This window comes from Hevea brasiliensis, chromosome 18 (assembly GCF_030052815.1).
Source record: "Hevea brasiliensis isolate MT/VB/25A 57/8 chromosome 18, ASM3005281v1, whole genome shotgun sequence".
NCBI lineage: Eukaryota > Viridiplantae > Streptophyta > Magnoliopsida > Malpighiales > Euphorbiaceae > Hevea > Hevea brasiliensis.
This window is the reverse complement of record NC_079510.1, coordinates 50,664,152-50,681,489: the sequence shown is the minus strand read 5'-3', so window position 1 is coordinate 50,681,489 and position 17,338 is coordinate 50,664,152. Positions and strand designations below refer to the sequence as shown.

General features: G+C 34.8%; 1 non-coding gene across 1 annotated transcript; it reads left to right on the top strand.

The window, feature by feature from the left end:
• The first annotated feature begins 3,045 nt into the window (after positions 1-3,045).
• LOC131176258 (small nucleolar RNA R71) lies at positions 3,046-3,152 on the top strand. Its single transcript, XR_009146382.1, has one exon. It is a non-coding gene; the product is annotated as a small nucleolar RNA R71 (small nucleolar RNA).
• The last annotated feature ends 14,186 nt before the right edge of the window (positions 3,153-17,338 follow it).

The following is a 17,338-nucleotide window of genomic DNA, read 5'->3' as shown; positions in this document are numbered from 1 at the left end:
CAGACCTAATATAAAACTCAAGATTTCACTCTAAAAACCCAAAATTCTAAAAATACTCTATCAAAGAACAACCAAATCAGTATGAATTATTTTTCAAAACACTTCAAAAAGATATCAACCATAGTTCACATCTCAAAACACAAAAGTTTAACTCAATATCATGTATTATCAACCCATATACTCATACCAACAAAGCATATTCAATATATCTAATAAAAGTCAAGAAAGTACTGTTCACATGAAAAAAATATTTGGCAAACTCAATCTTTAATGTATGCTTGACACTCAAAATAACAAAAATCAATACCTTGACACTTTATATTAAATTTTCATCAAATTAACACTTCAAAACATATATATCAACCAAACTTCCTCATTCCATCAAAGTATATTCAACCTAATAGCAATTTGGCATTAAAAAAAAAAAAACTGTTCACAATGAGATAAAAGTGCAGAATACTTCCCCAAACAATAGTTACCCTTCCTTTTTGCAGCATATTACTAACTCCAAATTATAGCAATCATCCCTTCAAGATTAACAAGTTTAAAATAAGCTGAATTGGCCAAACTAACACACATAAACATAGCTAAAAGACTAAAATAAGCCAAAATTAAATACAAACATGTTAAACATCATTGCAAACTCCTAGAGCAAAATTTAATCCTTATCATCAATTTCTCTCAACTAAATTTTCTGATTTCATTTTAGCTCAAGCAACACTCATCATGGCAAAAAAAATTATTGTTTACCAACAAATTAAAAGAAACACAGAAAATTTCCCCTAAATCAGCAACATGGTTTTTTTTGCAGTAATTTCCAAAACATCCAATCTTTGCATTTCGCCTACAAACCAAAAATTGGACAAATATCAAAATTTGAGTTGTAAGGGATGAAATAAGAAAAAGAAAATTAACAAAATAATAAAAATAAACTTGCTTTGCCTCCAAATAAGTGCTAATTTAAGGTCATTAGCTTGACCCATTTTCAGTTCATGGTGGTTGGAATTGGAAAGTGTTGCCTCCCTTCTCAATAAGTGATGCAATAAATTTGTACTTTAACTTTCCCATTTACTATGAAAGTACTTGTTGCTTTATTTAGAATCCCAACCACACCTTGCAAATTACTCTTACAAACTTGAGATGAACCTTCTGCTTTGAGCTGTTTGGATGGAGCCCAAAGTTTTACTCTTGGAGTTTCATTCTTATCAAAAGGAGATGGCAAATGAGACTTTTTCTTTCGCATTGTATGCTGATTACATTGAGAATGAAGAGTAATTTGACTTCCCTCTAACTTAATATCTTCCATTCCAGTATCAATTTCTATAACATCCACCCTATAGCAAGAATTTACCATAACTGATTCCTTGGAATCTTGGAATAAATTAAATTCTATTTCCTCTTCTCCGACCTTCAACTTCAATTTCCTATTCTTCATATATATAGTAGCTCCTGCAGTAGCTAAAAATGGTTTGCTAAGTATGATGGGTGTTCTTACATCCTCCTCTATCTCTAGAACCACAAAATCTATAGGAATAAAAAATTTTCTAACCTTCAATGGCACATTCTCCAAAATTTCCACTGGATATTTAATAAATCGATCAGCTAGTTGCAAAGAAATGGTTGTTGGCTTCAATTCTCTAACCTTCAACTTTTAACAAATGAAGAGTGGCATTAAGCTCACACTAGCTCCAAGATCACACAATGCTTTATCAATGCTAGTATCCCCAATGTGGCAAGGAATAGAAAAACTTCCTGGATCTTTCAACTTCAGTGGGAGCTTATTCTACAATAGAGCACTACACTCCTCTGTTAATGCCACAGTTTCATAATCTTCTAGTCTCCTCTTATTTGATAAAATTTTTTTTTGGAACTTAGCATATGAGGGCATTTGAGAAATTGCATTTATAAATGGAAGGTTGATGTATAACTTTTTCAAAACTTTTAAAAATTTCCCAAACTGCTTATCTAGCTTTGCTTTTTGAAACCTCTGAGGATATGGCAATGGTGGCTTGTATGGTGGTGGAGGCACATACTTTTCCCCTTCTTTTTTTTCAACTTCCTTCTTCTTGTTTGCTTCCTCATTAACTTCATTATGAATTGAAATAGATTCATTCTTGTCTTCATCTTCTTTCTTCTTTTCCTCTTCTACCTCATCTTTCTTTTCTTCTCCCATAATTTTTCCACTCCTTAGGATCACTGCCTTGCAATGTTCTCTAGGATTCTCTGGCTAACTTGGAAGTTTCCCTTGTGCTTTGCTAGAAGAACTTGCTTGCTGAGCTATTTGGTTTTCCAACATCCTATTATGAGTGGTAAGCTGATCTATTCTTGAAGTAAATTGTTGAATCATTTCTCCTTTTTTTCGTTGAGCAATTAAGAAATTCTCCATCATAGAAGTTTAAAATTAAATCTTGGTCTTAAGACTGAACTGGTAGTTGTGGAACAAGTGCATTTTGATTCTTTTATGGTGAAAATCCAGCTGGCACTCAATTTTGCAAAAAATTCTGTTGTTATTGTTGAAAATTAGGAGGTTGTTGATAATTCTGCTACTGTTGTCCTTGTCGATCTCCCCAAGAAAAGTTAGGGTGGTTCCTCCTTGCTGGATTATATGTAGCTGAAAAATGATTACCAGTTGATTTTTTATTGTAATTCCCAATGAAATTAACTTGCTCATTTCCAAACTCTTGCCCATAGGAAGGAAAATCATTAATACAATGCATATTTCCTGCACCTACATCTTCTGTATGACTAGATCCTCCAATTGAAGCATCAACCTTCATGCTTAACTTATCCATTTTTCTAGTCAAAGCATCAAATTTGGCATTGAACATACTCATGGCACCTAACTCATATACACCAACTGATGGCTTCTTCATTTCATTTTTTTCACAGCTCCATTCATAATTATTGTAAGCAATTTTATCCAATGCTGAATAAGCTTCATCTTCTGACTTCTCCATAAGATCACCTCCTAAAGATGCATCAATTAAACTTCTAATTGCTGGAGAAACACCATTGTAGAAATGTTGAACTAGCATCCATTTAGGGATTCCATGATGTAGACATCTCCTTTGAAGATCCTTGTATCTCTCCCATGCTTCATAGAGACTCTCATCATCCCTTGGTCTGAAAGAAGTTAATTCATTTCTCAATTTTGCAGTCTTGATAGGAGGAAAGTATTGAGCCAAGAAAGCTTGTGACAACTCATCCCAAGTAGTTATTGAACCCTGAGGTAATGAATGCAACCACTCTCAAGCACGATCCTTCAAAGAAAAAGGAAATAATCTCAACCGGATACCATCATCTGACACTCCATTTATCTTCAGCATATCACTAATCTCAAGACAATGTGCAAGGTGCACATGTGGACTCTCAGTAGGATCTCCCCCAAACTGTGATTGTTGAACAATTTGATAAAGTAAGGGCTTCAACTCAAAATTATTTACTTCCACTCTAGGCCTTGTAATATTCGGTCTAAAATCTTCAAAACTAGGAAAAGCATGATTCTTAATTGATCTGTTGTTGTTGTTTGCCATAGCTTCTATCACTTATTGCTCTTGATGTTGCTCTTGCTGTCTTTGAATTCTGAGTTCAGCGTTTCTTCTTTTAGACTCTGCTCTAGAAGCTTTAGCTATCTTTTCAATCTTAGGATCAAAAATTAAATTAATTTCTACACTTTTTATCCTTTTCATATAAAAGATAAGTACCTAAAAAACCAAAACAAGAAAATCTCAAAGTAAAATGATAAAGAAAAGAAATTAAAATCAAAAATAAAATGCCTAAATTAACCAAACAATCAATCGTCTAATATCAAACAAAATCAAATCCCCAGCAACGGCGCCAAAGACTTGGTGCGTACTCCGCAAGTATATGGGTCGTTCAAGTAGTAAAAATCATTCCATAGGGATTTTCTGTTTGAGTACTAAATTATAAAAGTCACGATTATTTAGGCTATCGATAATGTGTGCCAAAAAGTAGAGTAAGAGATGTAGCAAATTAAGTTGGGAAAGTAAGGAAATTATAATAAAATAAGTAATTAAATTCCTAAACACTATACTAATTTACTAAAATTTCAGCAAGTAACTGAAGATTTAATTAAATAATGACAAAATTAATTTCAGAGTTGAGGTTCATGAAGTAAATTTCATTGGGATTTGGATAGGCAAAACCAAGATTAAGGGAAATACAAGTTTGAAGGAAGTTGATTCTGATTTCCTTTAATTTCTCTTTCAAGCAAACTGAAGAGTATTTTAAAGAAAACTAAATCCCATTCTCATGTGATGTTTAATTACCCAAAACCCTTTAAGCACTTTAATCAATTTGAAATTTCTCTTAACCCACTAGTTTATTTTTAACACTAGGTGATTAAGTTTATTATCTTGATTATCTATCATAGATTTTCACCTCTCAGTTCTTCAATATAAGATTAAGAACAAAACCTAAAGGGTACCAATAATGGGTATGTAAATAAGCACACAAGATAAGAATCAAAATTTATATATACTAAAATCTAGTTAAAACCAGTCCAAATCCATAAATAAAACTTTAATCATTACACCCAACTCTGAAATCTTGAGTATCTACTCACTCATGCTTGTATTTACAAGTAGAAAATATAAAATAAAGTAAGAAAACATCAAAATAAGACTAAAAATAAAAGAAGCTAGAAGAAGAGAACCTAAATATCTAAAAATGGAAGTTGGAAATGTCACTCCGTAGGTGTCATTCCTTCAAAAAATGGCGTGATTCCTTCTTTCTTTCTCCTTTTGATTTTTCTCTCTCTTTCTCCTTATAGTAAAAATGAGAATATGATCCTTATATATCCCATTAAGCTTTGCCTTAAAAATGGTCTTTAAAGGGATAAAGACAAAAGATGTAAAAGGTGTAAAAAGAGAAAATTTTTTTATGTCAGCAAATTTGCTAGCATCATCCCATATGCCTCATATTGATATAAGTTATTTTTAACATGCCTCATGTTGATTCGGAGGAGGAGCCTTTAGATTCCGCATGACCAGCTACACGAGGCATGTTGAAGTCTATGAAACTTTTGGCAAGTTTTGTTCCAAAATCTCTGTCTACACGACCTAGTATTGAATCTACGTGCCTCATGTAGATTCTTGCTGGTTGACTCTTATCTTCACACGACCTTCAACACGTGGCATGTTAAAGCCCTTGAAAATCTCGACTAGTCTTCTTCCTTAGGCAAATTTTCTTTATTTTTTACACTACTTTAAGCTTCTAAATCACTTTGAATTTCTTCTATATGGACCTTTTTCCTTTAATTTAAGCTTCTAAATCACTTTGAATTTCTTCTATATGGACCTTTTTCCTTTAAACCTTGTTAAAACCTATCAAAAATATTAAAATTCAAAAAATCAAATATAATGAAACTAAAATTAACAAATTAACTAAAATAAGCACTAAAAGTATAAAATTACTAAACTAAAAAGGGCAAAATGGATACTAAACTATCCTAAAATACCTATATAAAATGAGTTTATCGGGGACATCTCTTTTTGTTTGCCTTATTCTATTTCCTCTCTATTTACGAATTGGAACTCTCTTACTCATGGTAATTTTCGAAAAGGGTTTTGGGCAAATCGTTTTTTATTTAATTATTTAGTCTCTTTGGTTGGCTAGAAACTAGGAAGTTTTTAATGGAAAAGATATTTCCAATTTTGATTTGTGTGCCCTTATCCTTCATCGTCTCTCATTATGGATGAAGGCATTGGAATCTAAGTTTCTATTCTCTACTTCAGACCTTCTTATCACTTCAGAATCCATAAGATCGTATTCTAATCCACCTAAGATTTTCCAAGCTGCTTCTTGGTCTGCACCTGCTACTTCGAGTTTCAAGTGGAATGTCGATGGCTCATCTTTAGGGAAGCCAGGTTTAAGTGCCATTCGGGGATTTATGTGAAATTCTAAAGGTTTCTTCCACTATATTTTCTCCTGTCCTATAAGTTGTATGGATTCTAATTCAGCAAAATTATTTGCTATTCACAAAGCTTTGTTTATTTCTTTATTTTTACCATTTTTGAAGGATTGCTCCCCCCCCAAATCTTGTTGGAATCTAACTCCAAAAATGTTATTTCTTGGGCGTTGAACCCTGTTTCTATGCCTTGAAAGCTATCCTTGTCATGACCCAAATTATGAGCCGGACTGACACTAAGACTTGGGTCAGCATAAGGTCCCCAAAGCCTGTAGTAAGCCTAACTATTTATTAGCCCAACCTTGAAACCCATATACAAGCCCATTTTTAAGAAAACAATCGGACAGAGTCCGACCATAAACTGGACCATTCAATGGGAAGTTATTAGCTCACCCGATCTATGATCACAACATACATATATATGAGGAGCTCAACTCTCCCTCACAATCATCAACAACTCAATATAAGATTAAATGGGAGTTCAACTCTCTCATCCAACATGATCATCCATCCATTTATTTCACATACATATATTAATAAGTTTACAATTCTAAAATAATTATTCTTATAAACCCAAGCTAAGTAAAATGATTCTACACATACGAAGGTATAGAATTCAAATTTAACAATACAAAATACAAAAATAACAGCTAATAGACCTGCGAGATAGGAAACAGGTTAGACACAAGAAATAAGCTCACTTGTAACCTAGAAAAATGGTAAATAGGAGTGAGTGTTTGACTCACATAATAAGATATTGATTTTACATACAATTTCTATAACTACCTAAGTCTAGTGCATCCCTAAGAATGAATACAACACCTTCACACAGTTTAAACAGAACAAGTCATAATCACATCAAAAACAATCTAGAGCACTTACACACCCGTGTGTCACATCCATACTCACACATATATATACGGGAGCTGATCCCTTATACAGCTCTCTTAACTCCAAACTCTGCCAGCGAGATCAACTCCAAGCTAGACTTTCTCTTAATATCCAAATACGAGGGCCAGTGAGATCAACTCAAAGCCATGCCTACCCCAACTTATCCATAATAAGGATCAGGTCCCAACGAGTCAAGCTGCGTCTACTCGTCCTATCCATAATCATATACACACCACATACACACCCACTCATGCACACAACTTCAAATCGCTATAAAATAACAATCTCAGCAATATCATCAAGAACAAATGCAATATAAAGCATGCCTAATGTTTACTATATACATATATGTATAAGTGATGCATGAACATGCTTTGAATATACTTGGTGTGGCCCAACCGCAAGTGCATGGGTCATACAAGTAATATAGAAAAGATATCGTTCCCACGAGGAGTTGTGTTAATGATTGAATTTTTGATATAAAAAGTTGACTAATTTAAACTAATTTTGAAATTAAAGCAATAAATTGATGGATATTGAAGCATGAATTCTATATGTGTAAAATTAATGATCTATTCAACAATGTAACAATTTAACTAAATTTGCATCAAATTAAAATAAATAAATTGAAATATGGCAAGATTTAAAATGGCAAGCAATTAAATTCAATTAGAAATTAACAATGATAAAAAGGCGATTCCGGAGTTTGGGAGTTCATATTCAAGCTATTTTGAAATTTTTTAAATTGGTTATCCAATCTTGTGGAACTTACGGGTTTTAAGGAGATTAATTCTTAAATCCTTTGAATACCCTTTCGAGTGGGACAAAGAGTGCCTTAATCAATCTAATCCTACTTTCGTGGAGTTAAAGTTAATCAAGACCCATTAAGTTCCTTAATTAATCTGTAAATCCTCTTAATCCTTAGTCTATTTCTAGATCTAAGTTAATTAAGTCCAATTTCTTGATTATCTATCACAAGGTTTTCTCCTTTCGGTGCCTCAACCATGGATTAAGAATATCACTTAATGGGATCCTACACTAAGCATGTCATTGAGCACACAAGAAATGAATAAAACTCATTAAGACAACAAAATATGGATTACCCAATCAAAAATCCATAAAATATCTCAAATATTACATCCCAACTCCAGAATCTAATGAAAACTACTCATTATCCATAATATTTACAAGATATTCTGAGTTAATATGGAAATAAAACTTTAATCTAAGCTAAGAACTAAGAAACCCAATACAAGAAAGGTAAGAAATATGCAAGAAAGGAAAGAAAACTCCAAATCTGGTTGGAAATGGTGTGGGTGACGTTTTTGACTCTTCAGCTACTGCCCTCTTTCTTTCCCTTTTCTCTTCCTTTTTTTCTTCCTTTTTTTAAAATGGGATAACGGTCTATTTATAACTTTTTCTGACAAGGAGCCCTAAAATGGTGTGTTTGAGGTGTGATTTTCTGAGGGAATCTTCTGCCAGCTCATTATGAAGTCTTTGTGGGACTGCATAAGTTATGCAGTCCCTTATGCAGTTTTTGACTAGTTTATGGCTCTCTGTGTGAAACTGCATGAGCGAGGTACAAGACTGCATAAGTTATGTAGGATTCCGTGAGGTTGCATAAGGGAGGCACGAATCTGCATAAGTTATGCGGCAACTTATGCAGATTTCGGTAGGTGTTTGGGACATTGTTTCTTCTCCTTATGCAGAACTGCATAACTTATGCGGCAAGTTATGCGCAATTTGGCCAATGCATACTTCAACTTTGAAACTTGTTTTTGACATCTTTGGCTGTGGAAATCACTCCTCAAAAGTAAAATTTCTTTTTAGTCCCTCAAAAACACCATTTTACCTACAAAACGAAGTAAAATTACAAATTAATTTAAAAATTGGCAAATATGAAAAACTATCTAAATAACTAATGAAATTAGTTAAAAGTAACTAATAATCAAATAAAATGGCTATGAAATTAAACCTAAATGACTATGCAAAATATATGTATTAAATACCCCAAACTCAAGCTTTTACTTGTCCTCAAGCAAACTTTAAAATATAATGCAATTTTTTAGGGGTGCCTTATCCAAAGAGCTATGAAAATCACTTATTAAAGTAACTTAACACACCTTTAGCCATACCAACAATCCATATACCCGACCTTCAAAATGCAAAGAATCTAATGCTTATCCAAGCTTTCACCGCTTAGCCATCAAGTCAATTATCATCCAAAATTCCTAAACCAACCAATCAAAAGAGAGAGTCATGCTCAAAAGAAATTCTAGAACAATCAATAGTCAAAGTGTCTCTATATAGAAGGATGGAATTGAATGAATGAATGAATAATTTTCCAATCCCATAAGCAAATTCCCTACTCCTATCTCTACTAATGTAGCAAGTACTATCAAGAGATCAAAGGTCTTTTTAGGGATGTAATGGGGCCATGGGGTTCAAAATGAGGCTAAGAAGAAAAAGGGGTAAAAAGGATTCAAAGTATGAGAATATTTTCAATCTTGAAAACATAAGGTACACTTCTTATTTTATTATTTTTTTTCTTTTTCTTTCTCTTTTTTTTTTAAAAAAAAAACTCATTATGTATATATATATGGAGGAGAGAAATACACAATGAGAATTGTCAAGTGCTAGCATATTTTACAAAATACATAAAATGAATGGACACTTTGATATTTTAAGCTTGAATTTTATATTTTCTCTTGATGATTGTTCCTAAAAATGCCACCCCCAAACTCATTTCCATTAATTACTTTGGGTGGATTTCTTTCAATTTGAATGACAATAGTGAAAAGCACATATACTAGCACTTTTACAAGATGACAAGCATTTCTTCTCCCTTTTATTGTATTTTTTCTTTTTCTCTTTTTTTTATTTTTTTTATGTACCTAATATTATGAATAATTATTCTCATGAAAAGGGTTGGAGTGTTTGGTTCATTAGCTAGGTAGCAATAAGGCTTTTAAGAAAAATTAGGAATATAAAGGCTCAAAAGGGTTTGCAAGGGTTAATTTTAATTAGGAAAAAGGCCAAAGGTTTAAAATGAGAAGGTTTAAATCAAAGAATGCCTAATCATCTCTCTTTTCAAGTACAAGCTGGTACTTCGCCTCGAAAGGTTTAGAAAATTTGTTCTAGGATTGGTGAGACATCATTTGACTACGTTATATCCAATAACTCCCTCTAAACACTCCAATCTTTAAAGGACTAGTTGGGCGGCTTTTTGGCTAAGAAGATATAGGCAAGGGATAAACATTTCAAAACTTTGCACCTCTTAGGAAACTTTCAATCTACAAACCCAACTTAAGGTAAGTCAAATCACTCTCATAGGCAACTTTTCAATACTCAAGGGATTTGGCAAAAGATTTTATTTCATGATGCATGATTCCTAAAAATGAGCAATGCATTAACTAAATGGAGGAAATCTATTTGTGCACAATGTGTACAATTTCTAAGTGATGTATAATGTGTGTGTAAATGTGTTATGTATATGTATGTATGGATGTATATGTAAAATATTTACAATATATATGTAAATGGAATGGGATGAAATGTTCCTATACTCAAAATGTGAAAAATGTAGCAAAAATCAAAATGCACACCCCCAAACTCAAAATTGGACATTGTCCTCAATGTCTAAAGCAGTGCATTATCAAAACTCAAAGCAAAGAGGAATAACCAGGAATAGTTAAATTTAAGAGCAAAAAGAAAGAGTTACCTGGTGTAGAGCAGATGTGAATTCAAGAGATAATGATGATGCATAAGAAGCTGCACAGGTTATGCAGAATAAAATGTTGTACAGAACAGGTGCATAAGGAGAGTGCATAAGCTGTGCAGTATGGCATGAGTTGCATAAGGGACTGCACAGGCTATGTAGAACATTTGCATAAGAAGTTTCATAGCCTGTGCAATATATTCAAAAGCTACTGCATAATGATATAGCAAGGAAAAAAAATGCAAACACCAGTAAAGACATGTAAATATAGACAGTGTATGGATAAGTATGCACAAAAGGGCAATAAAGGCAATGAGAATCAATGAAAAACTAATAGAATAGCCATCCAATAGAACTTCAAGAAAACAGAATTCAAGGCAAACTAAAATTGTTTCAACACATCCAAAAAGAAAAAAAAACTCCTAGAAGTTTGAATAAAAGCAAAATAAAAACTAGTCTAATTCTATGGTTTTGTTCTTGTCCAAAGATACTGCTAAAGGACTGGATAGAGCTGGCTGCTGCCGAAGGGGTGGTTCTGGAGGAGGTGATGGAGGTGGAGGTGGCATTCCCAGAAAAGCCATGAGCTGCTTCATCATCTCTTTTAACTCTTTCTGTTTATCTTTGGTTTCCATAACAAAATCAAAGAGTTGATCATGACGATCCTTGAGGGTATCAAGACCAGTTTCAAGCTTCCTATCCATAAAATATATATCATCACTAAGCCTCTCAAGATAGGTGAATAAGGCTTTAGTGTTGAAGGGAGGAGGTGCTGTGGATGAAGAGGGTCCAGCTACAGAATGTGTAGGCTATGCAGAATCTGCTGGGGTATCCTATGCAAACTGAGTGGGTGGTGCAGGTTCAGTAGAATGCTGTTGGACTGGTGGTAAAGATTATACCTCTGGTTGTGCAGTGGGTCCTGTATCTACTGCTGGTTGTGCAGTGTTAGAAGGTGGCAAACTGAATCCGGTTTTGTATAGGTGAGTAGCATCAAAATATAGAGTGTCTGAAAGTGCTGGTAGAGGATGCTCTTCCGAATTAAAACCAAAATGCTTAGCTATAACAGTTATGAGCCCACCCATGACTATATCACCTATAGATTTGGTAGCAATATGTAACACATGCTCACAAAAGAAGTAACCAGGAGATACTTTGACTTTGTGAAAAGCACACCATAGCATGAACAATTCAGATTTTCCAACAGCACTAGAACTAGTCCCTCTGCCTAAGATAGTGCTAGCAATAAGCCTATAGATAAATCTAAGTGCAGGGTCTATTATTTGGCAGGTCTTGGATCTGCCAGCATAAAAACTTTGAGGTTGGTTTGTGATACTCCTCCAAAACTGAACAGCATTCCAAACACCTTTATTTACTACCTCTATGCCTGTATATGGCACCCTAAATAGTCCATCAATTGCAAACCCAAAAATACTATGAAATTGGTCTAATGATAGCTCTCTATTTTGCCCCAAACACCTAAATTTCATAGTTGGCTTGTAATCTATCTCATGTAATTTCAGAGTAGCAGAAAATGAGGAAATAAATTCCAAAACTAGAGCTGGATAAACTAGTTCTTGTTTATGCACAAATTCCATCCAACCTAAACCATCAAGGTAGGCAACAACATTATCAAATAAACCAACTGATTGGAGGGCATCTGCAGAAATGTACCTAGTGGGTTGCACTTTCCTGTCCTTTAGTCTCTTAAAAGTTACCTTATGGGTTACATCAGGAAGTGGCCAAGGTAGTTTAGATACTTGTGTTGCTGCTGAAGTTTGCTTTTTGCTAGAAGAGGGTGATTTGGCTTGTGGGGTAGAGGTAGAAATGCCAACCCCCTATCGTGTGGAAGCTGAAGTTTTGGGGTTTTTGGGTGGAGGCTCTGAAAGTGGAGTGGTAGGTGGGTCTTTGCGTTTTGTGAGAGGTGGTGCAGAGGCCATGGGTTGGGTTGATTTCGATTGGATTTTCCTCTTATAGGTGGATGTGGGAGGTGATGGAGGGGTTTGTTGTGGAGGAGAATCGGGATTGAGGGATTGCATTGCTAGGGGCGTGACTTGGAGAGGAGAGCCTTGAGGGGAATGGGGATGCGATTCCATGGTGGTTATTGTCGATGGTGAGAATGGAGGAGGGAAGAAGAAAGTGAAAGAGGTAAAGGGAAGTTAGGGTATCGGGCGGTGAAAAGAGGTGTGGGGAGGAAGAGAAATGCCGAAAAAAAATGAACGTGGGGGTGTGTGAACAGGAACGACGGGAAGTGGGAGGTGGCAAAGTGGGTGCCGAAAGTTTTTTTGATTTTCACAGGACATGTGTAAAACTGCATAAGGGGAGAATGAGTGTGCATAAGTTATGCACTCTCTTATGCAGGTTTCGGCGGTAAATAAGGAGTGTGAAAAGTCAGTTATGCAAAAGTGCATGACTTATGCGCTGCCTTATGCAAGTTTCGGCTGAAATTTATAGTGTGAAAAGTCAGTTATGCAAAAGTGCATGACTTATGCGCTGCCTTATGCAAGTTTCGACAGATAATAAGTGGTCTAAAAAATTGGTTATGCAAAAGTGCATAACTTATGCACTCCCTTATACAGGTTTCGGCTAAAAATGGAAGTGCAGAAAATGTGGTCATGCAAAAGTGCATAAGCTGTGTAGTCCCTTATGCAAGTTTCGGCAGAAAATGGAAGTGTGAAAAGTTGGTCGTGCAAAAGTGCATGACTTATGCACTTCCTTATGAAAGTTTTGGCAGAAAATGGAATTTGGCAAAAATGTGGCTGTGTAGAATTGCATAAGCTATGCACTTCCTTATGCAGATTGCAGCAGAGATGAAAAATGGCAAAAATTGTGGTTATGCAGGATTGCATAAGTTATGCAATGGCTTATGCAGGTTTTAGCAAAGATGAAAAATGGCAAAATTTGTGGTCTAAAAGCTGCATAAGCTATGCAGTTACTTATGCACATTTCAACAAGATTGAGATTACAATTGAAAATGATTTGCAAGTTTGAAAAATACATTAGAATGAAGAAATGTAGTCCTATGAAGCATAAATCATGAGAAATTATCACTAAAAACACATCAATATATACAAAATCCATCACAATTGAATCATACAAGCTTGTAGAAGTGAGTTCTGCATAAGAGGCATTTGCGAATTATGCCATTTTAACTCAAACTCTGTAAATTAACATTTAGCACATTAAAACTCAATAAAAATCTGCACAAAGTTGCATTTATCCACAAAAGAAAACGGACTCTCTAAGTTATTCCAAGAAAATGCAGCATGTCCACATTGAATCAAACAACCCAACTAAGCTCAAAACTACTAAAATGACCCACTTACCATCATATTAACATGATAAGCACAAATACTTAAAAGTTACACACGTAACCTCAACAAAGAAACAAATGCCATGTGCTGCAGATCTCTCTTTGCTGAAAATTTCATTTCTCTGTATAAACCAAGAAGTAGACCTGCACAGGTTATGCAATGAAAATAAACCAATCTTGGGAGAGTTGAAGGACAAAATATCATATTAAGAGTCACTCCCCAGCAGTTCAACAACCTTAATCCATTGAAATACATCTACAAAGGACAAGATTCAACAATGTCAAAAATTGAATTTGGGGAGATTTAAGATAAAAATAAAAGTAATCCAAATAAAAGTAAATCAACAAAAGCAAAATAAAAGAACTTGGGATGCCTCCCAAGAGTGCTAATTTATAGTCCTTAGCTAGACTCTTCATGCATTTCACTAAAAAAAGGTGAGGGATCAGAGAGCTTGTAACAGCTTGCTCCCTTTATTGGGTCTCCAGTTATGTAATGTTTTAATCTATGCCCATTGACCTTAAAATTCCCAGATTTTTCACTCCAAATTTCAATTGCTCCATAAGGGAAAACCTTAGAAACTCTATATGAACCAGTCCACCTTGATTTAAGTTTTTCAGGGAACAATTTCAATCTTGAGTTGAACAACAAAACTGAATCACCCTCTTTAAATTCCTTTTTTCTAAGATGCTTATCATGTCAAACTTTAGTTCTTTCTTTATAAATACGGGCACTTTCTTAGGCATCCATCCTCAATTCTTCAAGCTCATTAAGTTACAATAGCCTCTTCTCACCAGCTTGCTTGAGATCAAAGTTCAAGGTCTGAATGGCCCAATATGCTCTATGTTCTAGCTCCACAGGTAAATGACAAGACTTACCATACACCACCTAAAGGGAGTAGTTCCTATAGGGGTTTTGTAAGCAATCCTATATGCCCATAAAGCATCATCTAGTTTAACAGACCAGTCTTTCCGAGAATTGCTCATTGTTTTCTCCAAGATATGTTTGAGTTCTCTGTTAGAAATTTCAACTTGTCCTGAAGTTTGAGGATGGTATGGGGTAGCTATCTTGTGCACTACACCATATTTCCTCACTAAGCTCTCAAATTTCTTATTACAAAAATGTGAACTCCCATCACTAATTACAGCCCTTGGAGCTCCAAATCTACTCAAGACAAATTTCTTCAAGAATTTCACTACCACCTTAGCATCATTAGTTGGAGTTGTAATAACTTTTACCCACTTTGACACATAGTCAACTCCAACTAGAATGTATTTATTACCATACGAAGGAGGAAATGGGCCCATAAAATCTATTCCCCAGACATCGAATAATTCCACTTCAAGAATATCATTTAGGGGCATTTGATCTCTTTTTAACAGATTTTCACTCCTTTGACATTTATCACATTCTAACACAAATTTCCTCACATCCTTAAAAAGATTTGGCCAAAAGAAATCAGCCTGCAGAATTTTATTAGCTGTTTTAGAGATTCCAAAATGTCCTCCATAATCAGAAGCATGGCAATGATGCATAACACTCTGTGTCTCCTCATCAGGAATACATCTTCTTATTAAACCATCACAACATCTCCTAAAGAGTAAAGGATCATCCCATCTATAAAATTTTGCCTCATGCAAAAACTTTTTCTTTTGTTGCCATGTCATTCCTAGAGGTAAAACTCCACAAGATAGATAATTCACCAAATCTACATACCAAGGTAGTTTAGCAACAAGAGAGAAAAGTTGTTCATCCAAGAAAAACTCATCAATAGGGACTTCATCCATTTCTTCATCATCCAATTTCAACCTACTAAGATTATCCGTAACTACATTTTCAGCTCCCTTCTTATATCTAATCTCCAAATCAAACTCTTGTAGCATCAGAATCCACCTAATGAGCCTAGGTTTAGCCTCCTTTTTACGGAGTAAATACCTGATGGCAGCATGATCTGAAAATATAACCACCTTTGAGTAAATAATGTAAGGTCTGAACTTTTCCAATGCAAAGACAATTGCTAAGAATTCCTTTTCAGTTGTTGCATAATTTGTTTGAGCCTCATCTAGTGTTCTACTAGCATAATAAATAACATAAGCCCTTTTGTCTTTTCTTTGACCAAGAACAACTCCAATTGCATAGTTGCTAGCATCACACATAATTTCAAAAGGTAAGCTCTAATCAGGCGGTTGCATGATTGGTGCAGTGATAAGAGCTTGCTTCAACCTACAAAAGGCATCCAAACAATCTTGGTCAAATGCAAATGGTATGTCATGACTTAACAAATTAGACAAAGGTTTGGCTATTTTAGAAAAATCCTTAATAAAGCGTCTGTAGAACCCAGCATGCCCTAGAAAACTTCGAATTCCTTTGACATTGGTAGGAGGAGCCATCTTCTCTATCACTTCAACCTTAGCTTTATCAACCTCTATTCCTCTGTTAGACACCAAATGTCCAAGCACTATCCCTTCCTGAACCATGAAATGAGACTTTTCTCAGTTTAACACAAGGTCAGTATCTGCACATCGCTGCAAAACTTTAGAAAGGTTAGCCAAGCATATGTCAAATGAAGATCCATAAACAGAAAAGTCATCCGTAAAAACCCCCATTATATTTTAAATGAAATCTGAGAAGATTGCCATCATGCACCTTTGAAAAGTGGCTGGTGCATTACACAACCCAAATGGCATCCTCCTATAAGCAAAGGTTCCATATGGACAAGTGAAAGTGGTTTTCTCTTGATCATTTGGATGGATAGGGATTTGAAAAAATCCTGAATACCCATCTAAATAGCAAAAATAAGAATGCCTAGCCAGTCTTTCTAACATTTGATCAATGAAGGGAAGTGGAAAATGATCTTTTCTAGTGGCAATATTTAATTTTCTGTAATCTATGCACATTCGCCAACTAGTCACTGTTCTGGTAGGAATTAATTCATTATTTTCATTTTTTACCACTATCATTCCACCCTTTTTTGGGACAACATATACTGGGCTCACCCAAGTACTGTCTGAGATAGGATATATGATCCCTGCATCAAGCAACTTTAAAATTTCATTTTTAACAACTTCTTTCATATTTGGGTTCAACATCCTCTGATGTTCAATAGATGGCTTACAATTTTCTTCCAAAATAATTCTGTGCATGCAAAAGTGTGGGCTTATTCCCTTAATGTCATCTATGGTATATCTTAAAACTTTCCTAAATTGCCTCAACACTCTTAACAACTTATCAACCTCTAAAGTACTCAAGTTTGCATTTACAATTACTGGATAAGTATTATTGGTGCCAAGAAATTCATACATGAGCTGAGAAGGAAGTTGCTTAAGTTCTAGCTTAGGTGCATCCTCTTCCTTGAATGATGGTTGCTTAGATTCGACTTTTTCCTTTTGTGTGAGTTGAAAAACTGGAGCAGAAATGAATGGTGGACTACCCTCTAAATGTTGAGCATATGCAGCCACGTGAGGGTTGTCATAGTCTATGCTTCCTCCATGAACC